The sequence below is a fragment of the Passer domesticus genome, chromosome 6 (genome assembly GCF_036417665.1).
Source record: "Passer domesticus isolate bPasDom1 chromosome 6, bPasDom1.hap1, whole genome shotgun sequence".
Taxonomy (NCBI): Eukaryota; Metazoa; Chordata; class Aves; order Passeriformes; family Passeridae; genus Passer; species Passer domesticus.
Window position 1 is genome coordinate 72,940,476 of NC_087479.1, and position 14,304 is coordinate 72,954,779.

Below are 14,304 nucleotides of genomic sequence, written 5' to 3' on the forward strand. Positions count from 1 at the left end.
GGCCCAGGGGACAGGGCTGCCATGGTGATGGCTGTGAGGTCACTGCCCCTGCAGCAGCCTGGCTGCCCTCAGCAGACATTCTGGCCAGAAGCGTTGTGAGGGCACCCAGCACATCAGAGAACCCACACAACAGGAATTCTGTGCTTGGGGATGAGAGGGTTTCACTGGGTCAGGCTGCACAAAGCTGCTGATCTTGGAGTAGTGCTGTGATAGGGAATCCACTTCTCTGGAAAAAGTTGCTGTTTTGTGCCACTCTCATCATTGTAAAATATTTCCTCCTTTCAACAAAGTAAATCCACCCTCATTCAGTTTAGAAATATTGACTCTTGTTCTGTCACAGCAAGATTTGGAAAAAAATTACTTTGGCCACTAGTTTTCCATTTTCACAGATCTTGGTGAGGACCCAAAAATCTCCCAAGATGGGGTTTGGAGGCCTCATCACATAACCAGCAGGGAGAGGCTGATGGCTCTGGGCTCAGTGGTGTTGAGACTGAGGACAGAACAGGAGTTGCCTGGGAGGGATTGAAGGGTGGTTTCAGAGAGGCTGGAGTTTTTCTTCCTTGTATAAAACAGAGAGAGGCACCATGTGCAGCTGGGGTGGTCCAGACTGGACACCAGGAGAAAGGAATTTCCCTGCCAGGGCAGGGCTGTGGTGCAACACATCCCCCAGAAGGAGCCTGGAGCAGCCCAAGGCTTTGTGTGGGCAGGCAGAGGCAGGCAGGAGGCAGAGCTGTCAGCAAAGGAAGGGGCCAGCCTGGTGGGGCAGCGGGGGATGAGGACAGCCTGCAGGGACAGAGGCCAGGGCAGGGACACCGTAGGACAGCCTGGGCTGCACAGGGCACAGGGATGGGCAGCAGCTGCCAGGCCCTGACAGAGCCACCTTGGGCAGCACTTTGGCCACGGCTGCTGGCCCTGGGCCTGAGCCAGGAGGGGACAAGTGACCCTGGCAGGCCTGGGGCCTCATTGCCTCCTTGTCCCTGCTCAGCAGCCTGGCAGGGGCCGCCCCATGGTCCTGCCCTTGGCATTGCCCATCCCCACATCCCAGAGCCCATCCCGGGAAGAGCCCTGAGCAAGGAGGGAGGGACAGGATCTGCCTGGCCAGGGGCTGGGGCTGAGGCCTTGGCCCTTTGCATTCCTGAAACACATCCAGGTTTGCTCAGCACCAGAGACACCTTTCCCTTGCTTGTCTGAAGCTGTCATCACTGCCTCCAGTGTTCTGATCTCCCTGGAACCTGGGGACACTCTCTCAGTCCTGTCCCTCACAGGATCTATTTAAAGTACAAGAACCTTCAGTAGTTCAATCTCACTTTGAGCTCTTGAGAAGTTCTTTGAGCACACTCAGAGGGACTGGGTGTGATGCAAAGAGCAGCAAAGCCCCAGAGGGTGATTAAAGTCCTGGTGCTGTGTCTGTGCTGCTGAGCTGGGCCGGGCTCCTGGCCCAGAGGCAGCTCCTGGCAAGGGCAGCGCTGCAGAGAGACAGCTCTGGCCAGGAGCAGCTCCTGGGCACAGCCCAGCAGGGCTGGGGCACTGCCAGGGCAGCTCAGGGGCACCAGCAGGGCACAGCCAGAGCTGACAGGGGCTCAGCACTGGCAGGGGCTGGGGGATGTCCCAGAGGGGGCTGTGTCACAGCAGCACCTCTGTGGCTGTGTCCTAGAGGCACAGAGCAGCTGTGATGTCAGCAAGGGGGTGTGTGACAGCACAGAGTGGGCTGTGTGACATCACCGAGGGGGTTGTGACATCACAGAGCCAGCTGTGACATCACAGATGGCAGCTGTGTGACATCAGAATGAGGGTTGTGACAAAGAGTGTGACATCACAGAGCAGCTGTGTGATGTCGCAGAGAAGGCTATGACATTACAGGGTGACTGTGATATCACAAAGCTGCTCTGTGACATCACATAGCAGCTGAATGATAACATATGGAGGCTGTGTGACATCACAGGAGGCTGTATGAAACCACAGGTAGTCTGTGACATTACAGGGGCTGTGTGACATCACAGTGTCTGTGTGACATCACAGGGGGCTGTGTGACATCACTGAGGCTGTGTGACATCACAGGTGATTGTGTGACATCACAGTATCTGTGTGACATCACAGGGGCTGTGTGACATCACAGGGGCTGTGTGAGGTCACAATGTCTCTGTGACATCAGAGTGTCTGTGTGACATCACAGTGCCTATGTGACATCACAAAGGGGCTGTGTGACATCACAGGGGGCTGTGTGACATCACTGGGGCTGTGTGACATCACAGGGGCTGTGTGACATCACTGGGGCACTGTGAGGTCACTGGGGAGGTCACTCTGCCCCAGCCCCCTCACAGCTCCCCCAGAGCAGTCCAACCCTGCTCGTGCACAGTGGGGTCCCCTGTCCCCCCGGGTCCCCCCGCCCCCGGCGCCGCAGCCTCCCCCAGAGGATGTTCCACGAGATCAACCCCAGAGCCTGGCACGGGGACGGGGGGCTGGGGCTGTGGGGGTGGGACAGGGGCACAGGGACCCCCCAGCAGTGTCTGTGTGTCCCCCAGGGCCAGAGCCTGGGCCAGGGCTCCTTCACCCTGTTATAGATACGTATTAGAATATTGGCTTTTCTCAAATATTAAAATGGATTTTATATGTGTGGTGCTAAAGTAAATTTGTTCTAAAGACATAGTTTTTATTTCTGTTGTTCATTAAGCTTAGTGAAATGGCTGGTTGTGTTAAAATGGCTGCTTGGATGGGATAACATCCAATGAACACAGGATGAGGACACCTGTACAGATCTGCCAACTGTCAGCACTCAGCGTCTGAAGGCAGAGTGGAGCAAGGCCCAAAAACTGGAGGTGGTAAGTAGGACTGAAACCACAGCCAAGGAATCTGCATGCTCTAAAAAGGTGGATCCAAGGAGGAGCCATGCCAAACAGTTCTTGGAACATGTAAACTAGTTTGGGGGAAAGTTTGCTGTGCATGAGGGTGTATGAATATGCAACAGGCTGATGTAAGGGAAAAGGTATTTAAGGGGTGTCCCCAAAGGTAACAGGGTGCTCTTGGCTGAGTGGTGTAGTATGAGAGCAGAACATGCTCTTCTCAAAGAGGTTTCCAATCCAAAGTTACGCTAATTGATTTCTGCATTAACACACTTAATCTCCCACAGAAAGCAACCTTACCATATCATACACGTGAGGTCACACACCGACCTCCCAGGTATCATCACAGAACGAAACAGGGAATTACATGCATTGGCCATGGCAATAGAGACTGCTAATGTCCCTGAGATCTTTGCCCAGGCAAAGTTGTCACACTCATTTTTTCATCAAAATGAGCCTGCCCTTATCAGAATGTTCAAGCTCTCAAAAGATCAAGCAAAAGCTATTGTTGCCACATGTCTGAACTGCCAAAACTACCAGATACCATCTATGGGGACAGGAGTCAATCCCCGAGGCCTGAAGAGCTGCCAGCTGTGGCAGACAGATGTGACCCACTTCCCACTTTTTCGGAAATCAAAATACATGCACGTATCGATCGATACGTTTTCAGGAGCAGTATTTGCACCAGCTCATCCAGGAGAGACCACACAGCACACCATTAAACATTTCCTCCTTGCCTTCGCTACCCTGGGAGCACCAAAGGAGATCAAGGCTGATAATGGACCTGCCTATACCTCCTGTAAGTTAAAAGAGTTCTTCAGTGAGTGGGGAATAGAACACAAGAAAGGCATACCTGCAAATCCCACAGGACAGTCCATCGTAGAAAGGACACATCAAACCCTCAAAAGAGTCCTCAATCAGCAACAAAGAGAAACAAAAATCAAATCTCCAGTGGAAAGACTTTGCAAGGCTCTCTACGTCATCAACTTCCTAAATTGTACAACATCAGAGCCTGACCCCCCAATACTTCACCACTTTGCAAGTACCACCCAAGCAAAGCTCACTGAGAAACCACCTGTGCTGGGGAAGGACCCAGAAACACATCAAATTTCTGGGCCTTTCCAGTTGATTACCTGGGGAAGAGGGGATGCCTGTGTTCTACTACCATCTGCTCCTGGATGGTACCCAGGAAAAAACATAAAACCATACCTAGGCACTGCAAAAGCCACTCCCATAAAAACTGACAAGAATTCCCCAGAGTCAAACACAAGACCTCCTCAAAACCAGACCAGTTCTGCCTGGAGACGAATACATCGCCGAACGTCCACATACAGAAGAAAAGACCATCCCATCACAGGACAGCAGACAAAACAGAAAGCTGAACAACATTCTGCTACAACATGTTTACTGCCAGACACAGCCTGAACACAAAATTGTTCTCTGAATTATATGTTATTACTCCTTTTTACCCTAAAAACCCATATTATTCCCCTTTCTCAACTCTTACCAAAAACCCCTAACCTTATACACACCCCCCCTCCTTAGCTTATGGAAAAAGAAAAAAAAAAAAAAAAAGAAAATAAAAGAAAAGAAAAAGAAAAAAGGGGAGGGGAAGGAATGGAGGAAAGGAACAAGGGAGAAAACCCTAACCCTCCCCTCCCACCATCAAGATAACAAATTTTGCTTATATTCCCTATCAGAAGCCCCATTCCTGTCCAGAGATGAAAAATGTCTCCGTTGGTGCTGTCCTCACTGCTGCCTGGATGTTCCTCACGTACCGTGTGCCATCACCTGGATTAGCCCACAGCCTGGCCACAATGTCTGGGTAACCTCAGCAAGGACATTCAAACAGGATAACATGTGCTTATCCATGGGAAGCATGGATAACCCACTTCCCACATGTCTGGTAGGAATTCCCTTCGCAGCCGATGCCTGGCCCGTCTATAACTCAGAGCTCCTCCTCACCACAGGTAAGAGACCCAACCTGGTGGGCACCTGGGACCAGTGGACAAAAATGCTGCCCAATGCTCTTGAGGAACCCCAAGAATTGGACCTGTTGGGGTCCTCCAAGGCAACATACTGTGTCAAATTTACTTTAGACATCCAAAAAGTAATTGGCCAGAAATTGACCAGACCAAAACCAGATACGGGAAAGACACATCACCAATTAACAAAGCCTATAACCCTCCTGATTGGTGTAATTACACTGCTCGTGTGATCTCTGTATCCTCTCTCCACCCCAAAGTACTACCCAAGGGAACGTTTCTCATCTGTGGTGACTGAGGATGGGCTGGAATCCCCTCATGGCTACAGGGAGGTCCCTGTACCCTTGGAAAACTTTCTACCCTCACATCAAATATAACCTTGCTACATAACTGAAAAAAAGAAAGTGAATGAAAATGGCACAAAAGATCCTACACAGAATTTGATGAAAATTGCAATCCCAAATTATACGATTGGAACAAACCAAAAAGGATTGCTGTCTCCCTATTCCTACCATGGGTAGCTGCAGCTAAAGCCCTTGGTGAAGTGAATCACCTTGGGTGCTGGCTCAGTAAGTAAGCCAGCGCTACACTGGCTGCCCTGAGCGATCTTTGAAAGGAAGAAGAAACCACAAGACATGCACCACTCCAAAATCAAGCAGCAATTGACTTCCTGCTGCTTGCCCACGGACATGGCTGCCAAGACTTGGAAGGGATGTGCTGCTTCAATCTCTCTTCACACTGGGAATCCATCCACGCAAACATCCAGAAACTGAAGGAACTGGTGAAGGACTGAAAAGTAGAAAACAGCCCAGACTGGGTCAATGACCTTTTCAGTCAGTGGGGATGTACAGGATGGGTTGCATCTTTGATTAAGGGAATGTTGTGGATTTTCCTTGTAATTGTCATTGTATTAGCTATGTTCTCATGCCTTTTCCATTGGTTTAAAAGAACTATAGGGAAGGCCTTTTTTCTAAATACAGAAAGTGGAGTTGTAGCAGGCCTAGGGCCTGCAATGCCTCCCTGGTGTTCAGCAGCCTAAGACAGGAAATGCCTGGTCATGATGACTGGACCTAAGGATCCCCTCTTCCACCCTCGGACCCTTGCTTATCACTCTGTAAGCCCACAGGTCACTTTTGCCTCGACCCTCACTATTGGATTGTTTCTAAAACTCCTGTACCCTATATAAAGCCCTACTTCTGCCCTGTTCTGCAGAAGAGCTGTCCCTGAGACCTTCTCAGAAGACATCAATAAAGACATCTCTGTGGAACCTCACACAGCCTTCTCCTCTCTCTGCCAGCATCTGCCAAAGGCACACAGCAAGCCAAGAGCTGAAATCACAAATGAGCTGAGAATCACTAAAGAGCTGATCTCAATAAAGAGCTGAGCTTGCTAAGACTGCCTGCAGCTCTGGGGCCTGCCTGAGGGGCCTGGACAGGTTGTGCTGAATTGGACTTCTCTGTCTTGGGCACCCACAACAGCCGGGGCCGGGGAGACCCCGAAACGCCGGAGTCGCCTCAGGGACAAGGTGGGCATCGGGCACAGCTGGGACTCCATGGTCTCACACAGCTTTCCCAGCCTGAATGATTCCATGAGTCTGGGATTCTATGAAGGGATGATTCAAAAGAGATTTGAACTCCAAATCTACCATACACAAATATTACAAAGGTCAAAATTTACGTGAAAGATATTTAATATGATTCTTTAAGATTGAAAGAATCGTATGGCAATGTTGCATATAGGTAAAGCCCTATAAGAGAAGAGCCTTGTTACCCTTGTAAAATGATGGCTCCGGCCTGCTGCTTGGGCTAAGTACAGCTAACAGCTAGCCTGACAAGTTCCTGTGAGAAAGCAATTTGCACCTGTGAGAGGAAAGACTTCTACCCACATCTTCTATGCAGGAGACAAGAATGGAAACAGCGTTAGAGAGGAAAGGTTTTGACTGACACCTAGATGAGCAACTAACTACTAACCAATGAACTGAGTTGCACTAAGTTACTAACCAATTAAAATGAAACACAATGCCTTCAGAAAACCATAGAAATATGAGCTGTGAAGAATAAAGATGGGCTGTTGTGCATGAAGAAATAGGTGTCTTGTCTGTCTCTACAGTGACATGTGAAGACAGCATTACATGAACTGCCCTTGGGTTTAACATCTTCAGTGAAAAGTTAAACTGGGCCTCTCTGTTAAGAAAGGGTTATTGGTTCAAATTTCCTTGCCCTTGAAGAGAATTCAAAAGCCTTTACAGATTCATTACTGCTTATGTAAATACAAACACCTTCATATTAACATGTAGAAATATATTCTGATCATCATTATTGACAGACCAATGGAAGAGAAAAAATAGGCTGACTTCTTCACTCTAACACCTGGCCTTTCTGGCTGAGATGCCAGACTCATGAGCACACTGCTTAATTCTTTTTCAGTTCAAGATGATGCAGAGTTGCAAGAAAAGCTGTGCCTCCAATGAGGCCTGGCCTGGTACACATCTAGTAAGAATGGTATTTCTGAGTTTGAAGTTTCTCAAAAGACAGATCTTGGCCTTGGAAATGCAACTCTCAGTCAGTAACTTTGTTGGCAGAAGGTGTAATAAAATGCAGCTTGTGCCTCTTCTGTGTTTATCTTTTGTGTGCGGGTTGTAGGGTTTGTTGTGTGTTGCTGCTTTTCCCCTGCTCTTTTCCCGCAGTGTTTGGGGAGCAGAGGTGCAGCGGCCCCGGGAGGGCTGTGGCAGCCGAGCCGGGCCAGCCCCGGCGGGCTGGATTCACGGCCGCAGGGCCCTGCTGGGAGATGGAAAATGAGATGATTGGCTCTGGCAATTAAGGGATGAATGTTGTGTGAATGTTGAGAGAAGCTTTATTGGTGTACAGTTATGTTATTGCAGTTTAGATGTCCTCTGTTCTCCCCATAGTTTCCCTGTGGGCAGCGCCTTCCCTCTCCCCTGTGGGCGGCACAGGCCCCGCTCCGGCCCAGAGCTGTGTTTGTGTGCCTTGAAAACGTGGTGCTCTAGGGTTTTTAAAAGTTTATTTTAGTTTCTGACTAAATTCTGATTGTTTTATGTAGTTTTACAGTTACTGGAGAGGTTGAAAAGCGGTAAATGCAGCGCCTTATTACCTATCAAATTTTAACATGGTCTGATCTCTTTAAGAAGAATGCTAACACATTTGCCATATAAAATGATGCCAGATACTGTCACTAAAAGCTGTTGGGTTGTTCAGCAATATGTTAAATTGCACATTATTATATTTATTTCCCAGTAACCCTGCACTTTGAAAAGTCTTACTGAATTTCTTTTTCCATGGAATTTGCAGTTACCATGGGTTTTACTCATAACTGATTTACTTCTAATTCTAATATGCTTGTTACAACTTTAATGCCTCCAGCAGACCATCATGCTGTTATTTCACTTACAGCTTGTTCACCTTTAAGTTGTCTTTTTGTGTTAATAACCTTAGACTGAGTTACATCATGTCATATCTATAACTTTTAAAATGTTCATTTGAATTCTGTTAAATTAAGGCCAAATATTGTAATGCTCAGTTACCTTCTTGAATAAGGTTAAGTTTTATTAAGTAAATTTTGGTAGAGTTTATAAATGTTAAGTTTCAGTTTTACTTAGTTTGAACAAAGATCTATTCCAGCTTTTTATGGATCCAGTTATGTTCGGTATTAATAGTGATTAACTTTGAGTTCTCTTGAGAGTGCTTTTTGTTCTACTAAGGTTATAATGAAATTATGTTTATTAATTTGAAATCCTTTTAGGGCTGGGTTTTATTGAGTTCATCTTGTTAAGCTCTATTGATGTCGAAAGGAATTTATATCAGGTTTGAGTGTTATTTAATCTGAGATATCATAAATTTTATGAGTGAGCTGTTCAGTGTTTCCTTTGTTGCATTTTTTGTGTCATAAATACATTCATGTTTGTATTCCTGTTTTTATAGCCAGCTTTTCATATGTTTTACCATCTTTTGGTGTAATTATCTACAAGACACGTGTCATTTCAGGATCCTTCTTTTGTTCTCTAGCTGCTCATGTATCTCTTAGACCAGACTACCCCTCTGGCTGGGCTCTGCACTGGGGCTCCATGGTTTGACCCAGTGCTGCCTCATGATTTTCAAGTATTTTTCAGAGTTCCAGGAAATGATATCTCAGCTTTGTCAGAAGCCTCCTCTAAACTGATGGTATTGTGACATCTACTCTAAGCAATCAGATGCAGTCCCAATTGTTATTACAGAACCACTCCAACAGTTTGCTGTGTTTAAAGCATCTCCATGCTGAGGAAATTCTGGAGGAGACAGCTATTGGATGGTCCATCAGTCTTTCACCCCTAGACCTTTACTCCTAAGTGCTATTCTTAAGAGCCTTGTTTAAAATTACATTTAGGGAATTCTCTCCCACTTAGAGCTTGGGTGGTGGCCAGGCCTTAGCTCCGCCTGGACAGGAAATTGCCAACAGACCCAGATGTTTTCTGCATCAAAACTAGATTTGAGTTGCTTTGACTTTGCAATTTGACCGTCTGTAGATGACAGTAGAACTATTTTTAAAGGGAGCTTGGGAATTATGATCTGGAAATAATTATCCAAGTCCCCACTGAATCGAGGTTTGTCAGCTGTTTGCAGACTCTGGGATGATGGTACATTATTTCAGAGATTTCTATTTACCTCATTCCACCTATGTTGTTAGTTTTGTCTGCTATTAGAAATATTCCTGATCGTTGTATCCAAATTATTCCTAATTGCTCTAAGTTTCTTGTCCACTACATGTATTATTTTGCTACGATGTTTCTTTATACTCATAACAAAAGACATGCATCTCATTCTTATTAAAAAAAAAAAAAAAAAAAAAATGAATGCCTTAAGAACATTCAAATAATGCAATATGTACATGAGAAATTTGGACGACTAATCATTGTGAATCATGCAATAGTTACATTAGAAATTTGGAAAAAAGATCATCCCATCTAAATCCCAATGGAGTGTCCCACAGGGAAGCCTAATTGATTCATTAACTTCAGGAGAAGAGATGCCTGTGTTTTATCACCAACAGCTCAAAGCAGTCACCTGTTCATTCCATCAGATACTGATCAGCTCTGAAGAAATGAGGCCCAGTGGAAAGAGAAATAACCTCATCCCTTTGCAGCCTTTGTGGCCAAAACAGGAAGAGGAGTAGGACTGCCAAGACACAGCTGTGCCTGGAAACTGACAGAGGCAATTGGCCAACAAAAGCCTCATGGCATCATCATGGGACAGTGCTCCTCCCAACCTTCTTCAGTCCTTCCCTGTTCCAGCTCCAGGAGGACATTCAGTGATGTCCAAGATCAACATTTCCAGCTAATGGACCTTCTCCTACTTCTCAGCTAATTGGAAAAAATGGCCATTTCTTTCCAGTTCCCTAAGAGACATTGGACATTATTCTTTTGTTTGCTCATGCTGCAAAACCCTGTGTCAATGACTTGACAGAATTGGGTAAGTTTTGTTGATTGTAATTGGTCTTTTATGTATCTTGTCCCACATCTAACAGATAACCAGTGATAACCTTCATGAGATCATACCCTCCCAAGAGTGAGCTGTTTCAACATCAGAACATAGGAGCCTTTTTTAAATGAAGAAAAAGGGGAGATGTCAGAGACAGGTAGAATAATGATAAAAGAAAGGCCTTATGAAACCAGGCCTTGTTCTGCTATATTAACAGCTGGCCTGTCATCTCTTCTAAGTGCAGCTAAGCAGTCACAAGTTCCCATGTGAAGTTATTTTGAGAATGAGACTTGGTGACCAATCTGATCTGAGGGTGAAAAACAAATGCACCTGCAAGAACAAGGGATTTGTCCCATGAGAATCAGTGAAGAGAATAGGTAACAATACAAACAATACAACAGAGAGATTTGATGCACAAGTAAAATATATTTTATTATCCAACAGAATAACTGGCATAACTAATAATAAGAAATCTATTAACTAACTCAAGTTGCACATTAGGTTTGTCAAACTGTATAAAATAAGCTGTGTGAATAAAAGAAAGAGTTCTTCTCCAGCTCAGCTGGGTTCTCTGGGATTTTGGTTCCTCCCTTCTTTCAGGCTTTGGCTTCCCCCTTCTTTGGGGCTTTGGGTTCCTTCTTCTTTGGGGCTTTGGTCTCTCTCTTCTCTGGCACTTTGGCTTCCCCCTTCTTTGGGGCTTTGGGTTCCTTCTTTTTTGGTGCCTTGCTTTCCTTCTCTGGGATTTTGATTTCCTTCCTCTCTGGGCATTTGGTTTCCTTCGTTTCTGGAGGTTTGCTTCTCTTCTCTGGAGATTTGGTTTCCTTCTTTAGGATTTTCAATTCCTTCCTCTCTGGTGCTTTGCTTTCCTTCCTCTCTGGGATTTTGATTTCCCTCTTTTCTGGAGGTTTGTATTTCTTTTCTGGGAGTTTGTTTTCAATCTTCTCTGGAGTTTTGGTTTCCTTCTTCTCTGGGAATTTGGATTCCCTCTTCTCTGGAGGTTTGTATTTCTTTTCTGGGAGTTTGTTTTCAATCTTCTCTGGAGCTTTGGTTTCCTTCTTCTCTAATAATGCTTTGGTGTCCTTCTTCTCTGGGGCCTTGCTTTCCTTCCTCTCTGGGAATTTAGTTTCCTTCTTTTCTGGATGTTTGTTTTTGTTTTCTGGGAGTTTGGTTTCTATCTTGTCTGGGGCTTTGGTTTCCATCTGCTCTGAGATTTTGGTGTCCTTCTTCTCTGGGGCCTTGCTTTCCTTCTTCTCTGTGGGTTTGGTTTTCCCCTTCTCTGCTTTTGGAGGTTCCTTCCCCACAGAGACACCCTTCTTTTCTTTCTTCTGCTTCTCTTTCTCCTTCTGCCTCTCTTCCTCCACCAAGGCTTTTGTCTCCTCCTCAAGCTTTTGAGCCAGCCGCTTCAGCTCCCTTCTGCAGACAAAACAGAAAACATGGCTGAGAGTCAGCACCAGAACCTTGGGCTCACTCGTCCTGGCTGGCCCTGCACTTCATTCCTTGACCCTGAGGCCAGGCAGCAGCGCCAGACCATTTCCGTGAATTCTCCTCAACCCACAGAGGTTGGGAACATCCCAAGGGAGGGCAGTGGTGGAAGGGCACCTCCAGGACCAGCCAAGCCTGAGCCTTGCCATCAGAAGGGCTTGACTGTGCAAGCTCCCTCTCCAGGCATAGCCAGACACCTCCAGCCCATTGCCAAAGGCTGATCCACCAGCTGTCTGCGCTGTGCCTGAAAACGCCCTTTGTCTCTTGACTTCCCAGTTTCAAGCAGAGCACAGACTGCCAACGTCTGCTGATCTCTCCTGCAATTCTTACTCAGCTCATTCAGCTCCCTTCTGCCTGGGCAGAACTGAAGCAGGATTTCAATGAGTTCGGATTTCAGCTGAGGCTTAGAAGCAATTCACATTGATCAGGATGTCAGTTAGACAGGTAGACCATAGGTTAATGATGATGAGATGCTTAAGCCAGAGCTGATTGTTATATTGTTTACCATGATGAGCTTCTTGATAGAAGGAAGTGGAGTAAGTGAACTGTTAGAAGAACATCTTGAAACCAGCAGAACAATGGTTAGCACCTGGGCTTTATGTCAATCAGTCACTAAGCAGGGGACCTTGGATGGTGCCAGAGGGTCACAGAGACCTGATGAAGACATTCCTGACTTCATCCCTTAAGACCACTGACCCAATTCGAGACCACCGACCCAATTCCAGAGAAGAATTGCGCAGGTGTGAAGGACCAATGACCACATTTTAATACAGAGCAGGGAGGGGAGGTGCTGGGGCTGTGCACATGTATTGTGTGTAAGATCCTTGGAAATAAAGAGAGGGCAAAGAACCTTGTACAGCGCGGTCACGCCTTGTAGGAACGACTCTGGTGCCGCCCGCCGGGGTTAATAAACATACCACTTTCTAACTTCAATGAGTTAGAGAGTCTCTGTCCGTGAGCCTCGGTTTTAACAACTGATAGCCTGATCCTAAATGAGAATAATCCCATCAGTCAGAAAGCAAAGGCTGCAGGAATTGCTCTCCAGTAAGACAGGCTCTTGTCAGCCAGATTTCCTGCTGGAAGCCAGCTGTGACCAAGCCAGCTGGTGCTGTCTGCCATGGAAACCATCTGAAGCAGCCTCGTCCCTCTCCTCCCCATGACACCAACTTCAGCCTGGCCTGAAGGAAGTCCTGATGCACAGGCTTGCTTTAAGCAGCCTCCACTCCCAGCTCACACTTTGCCTGTGTGTCCTGAGCTGGGCTGCCCTGCTGGAGCAGAGCTTCTCCTGTGCTTGCCCACTGCTGCAGCTGAAGGGGAGCCCCAAGGACAGGAGCTTTTATGGCTGCTGCCCCACCATCAGGAGAACCCTGGCAGATCTGCACTGCAAGGACTTCATCTGTGGCAGCACCAGCACCCAAACCAAGGTTTGGTCTGTGCCCCACGCCTGCCCACACCACAATCCCACTGTTTTGGTGAAGAAGGGAGATGCTGAAGAAGATGTGACTCAACACCATGGAGCTAAAGACACCTCTAGAGGCAGTGCCAAGGCAAGGCCAGAGCCCAGCTCCCTGCAGGCAGCATCTGAGCCAGGAGGGCTCACCACTAAACTAGAGAAGAAGATGCTCTGTCCCAACAGAAGAAGGTGCTTCCTCTCTTGGGAGCCAGGGAGCCAAGAGTGGCCATCCCTGTGCTGCTTCTGGCCTTTGCTATGCAGCACCTCTGAGCTCAGAGTCCTTGGAGCAGGGAAGCCCTGCAGGGACAGTAAGCCATGGAGAGCAGGAACCCATGGAAGGCTTACTCACCTCTCCCTGAGAGGTGCCCCAGAGCCACAGTTGATCTCCTGGGGGCTCGGGGAGCAGCTGACACGTGAGGCCTCCCCGGGCACCAGCACCTCGGAGCTGGGGCCTCCCTCCACGTGGCACAGCGCCGTGGCACTGGAGATGCTGTTGAGGTGGCCAGAGAAGGGCAAGGAGACCTGCTGGCTCTCTCCTGGCTGCAGCACACCTGACACTGGCAGGATACTGGAAGCCTGCATGGAAGACAGGAGAGATGGAGGTGTTGAGCATGGAAATGGATGCAGAAGAGCAGCTTGGAGCAAAGTGCAGCTGCAGCCAGAGGGGCCTATTCCCCAAACACTGCCAGAATCACCCTGATCTCATCCTGCATCCATGCCACTGACCAGTGCAGGGACCATGGGGAAAATCTCCTCCCATCCTCACGGGTCAATGCATTCATAAGTACATGACATGAAAGTGAACTGGGATGTCTCCTGGCACTAGAAATTCTCTCTGATGCACAACTTGCCTTGACAAAGTTTCAAAACTTACTGCTTTTAGAAAAGGAGGAGACTCAGAGTGAGAGCTCTTGGAGCTGAGCAAAGGACTCCCAGCCCAGCTCATCTGACTCCTGAGGCTCTGCCCCTCTCTCTCTGATTTAAATGCTGCTCCCTCAAGGTGCTACAGCAAAAGCTCCTGCAAAACTTTCCTCTGGACCACCTGAGGAGTTGCAGGGGGTGCAGTGCCCTCC